This window comes from Fukomys damarensis, unplaced genomic scaffold (genome assembly GCF_012274545.1).
Source record: "Fukomys damarensis isolate Sample0158 unplaced genomic scaffold, DMR_v1.0_HiC HiC_scaffold_5, whole genome shotgun sequence".
In the NCBI taxonomy this organism is placed as follows: Eukaryota; Metazoa; Chordata; class Mammalia; order Rodentia; family Bathyergidae; genus Fukomys; species Fukomys damarensis.
In genome coordinates, this window is record NW_022900917.1 from 44,374,895 (window position 1) to 44,377,270 (window position 2,376).

Here is a 2,376-nt window from a genome sequence, read left to right on the forward strand (position 1 = left end):
TTTATTATTTTTGTGGTGATGGAGATTGCACCCAGGTCCTCATGGACCTCATTTGGTAGGTAAATGCTCTGCCACTGAACTACATCTCTACTCCCCACCCTTTATTTTGAGATAGAGTCTCGCTACATTACCCCACTACCCAGGACAGTCTTGAATTTGCCATCCTCCTGCCTCAGCCCCCTAAGTAACTGGAATTATAGGCATGGGTCACTACAACTATTTTAGGGGATCTTACCATTCTTATTATGCTTCCTAAGAGAAGTCTTTTCCAAAAACTTTTATTCTTGATGCACTCACTGCATGAAATGCATTTTACTTCGTTATGCAGTTCACACATAACCAGTATATAGATTTGTAAGAGCTAAAGCTCTGTGAGATTTACCTTTGTCACACTGGATGAACTCATCTATTTAATTTGAATGAAACATCCCAAACACAGTACATTATATTGGTATACATCCCACTAATGTCATGACCCATAGTTGGAAATATAAATGTTAAATGATTTGGCTTTGTCTTTTGCCTTTTTTGCTGCCAGTGTCCTGTGCTGCCTTGAGTAGCAACTCCTACCCTACCTGATCTGGTGAAACCCAATCCTTGACATCACCTAGATGCCTTAAGTTTTTCCCACAAATGAACCAGGGAAGAATTAGTATTTCCTGAAGAATCCAAAGAGTTATCACTCAAATAATTTGTATGTATTTCACCATGTAATTTTTTCAATGTATAATGTATTTATTTTTTCCTTTTTTTTTGTTAGTCCATATTTGCAGTACATAAGGATTTACATTTATTGTGGAGTGTTGTACATAATGCATTTGAATTCTTTTTTGCCCCTTTCCCTCCCTGCTTTCCATGTAATTTTATAAGCATCCTATCTATTTGGATATTTTAATTCTCTTTTTGCAAATAAACAAAATGAAAATAGAAGTTGTGTGATTTATGAATGGCGACAGAGGTGATATGTGGGATAATTGGAACTTCAATCCAGGACTGTATTAGTATAGCTTCAAGATATGGTGCCTCTTTTCTGTCCCAATAAAATGCCCATTCCCAAATCTACATTATATTTCTGGAGCTCAAATCCCTTCCCATTTCTCCTTTTGAATCCCCAACCCTTTCTTTGCTATATATGCCACTGGAATAACTTGAGAGTACAGATTTTATCTCATGCAGATATGCCTGACACTGTTCTCAGCCCTAGGGTAGCAGGGTATTATCCTCATCCTCACAAATGTTTCCTAAGCAACACTTTGGCTGATGCAAGAGCTGGCTTTTCAGAAGCAGCTGTCTGTTATGTGATTTTCAATGACATATGACAATCTTTCTTCTTAATTAGGAATAGGATGTATGTATGAATATATCCCAAGCAATGACCCTTCAATAGATGAAGTCTCAGTAATTAGTGTTTGGAATATTCCTTTGTAAAGTATAAAGTTAGTATGATAGAATATAATTGGCAGAAAGACAGATACACCAGTTCCTGGAAAAATTCTGTGTTCTCTTGACTCATTTAAACTTTTTTTTGGTGGTGGAGGTGCCAGGAATTGAAAATAGGGCCTTGTGCATGCTAGGTAAGTGCTTTATTGCTGCACTATGTTCCCTAGAGTCATAAAACTTTAGAGCTTTAATTATATTTGTTTTGGAGAGTTTGATACCTTTTGCTTGAAGGAAATTTTGAAATGGGTTAGAACTGTTTCTGTTGATGATGAAGACATGAAATCATGCATGAACAAAGAGGAAGAACCCTAGAATTAAGGGAGATGGAGTTTTGTTCACTTTGAAAATGCATTTAAAAATTTTAAAGTAAATACACATTTTTCATATTAATTTTGAAAAAATATGAAAGAAAAAATATTCTTAAATCTAAAATTAAGGATTATTTGCATTTTTGGCTTATTCCCCAATGTTTTAAAAATTTATCTCTAAATTTGTTTATGTGTTTATAAAATTGGGATCAAACTCATTATACTGCAATATAAAATATAGTTTTATAACATTTTCTTTTTTTGCTTAAGACTGTATCAATAATGTTTCACCATTACATTAAATATTATTTGGAATTATATATTTTTAAGTTTCTTGCTTTCTTTCCTTGAAATTCCAATTTGTTTTTAGAATATTAAAAGTATGGTAAAATTTGTTATTTTTACATGCTAAATTGTGAAATCCTTACATATAAGAAAAGCAATGAAAGAAGAAAGAAAACTTACTGAAGGCATAACCAGTTCATGTCAAAGCAATTTTTAACATTAACATTGCCTGGACTCCTAGGATGCCACCTTGTAATTGCTCATCACTACTAGAGCTTTGGTGGTTCTGTTTCTACTTCATATTCCCCATAAAGAGCTCATATATATATATATATATATATAT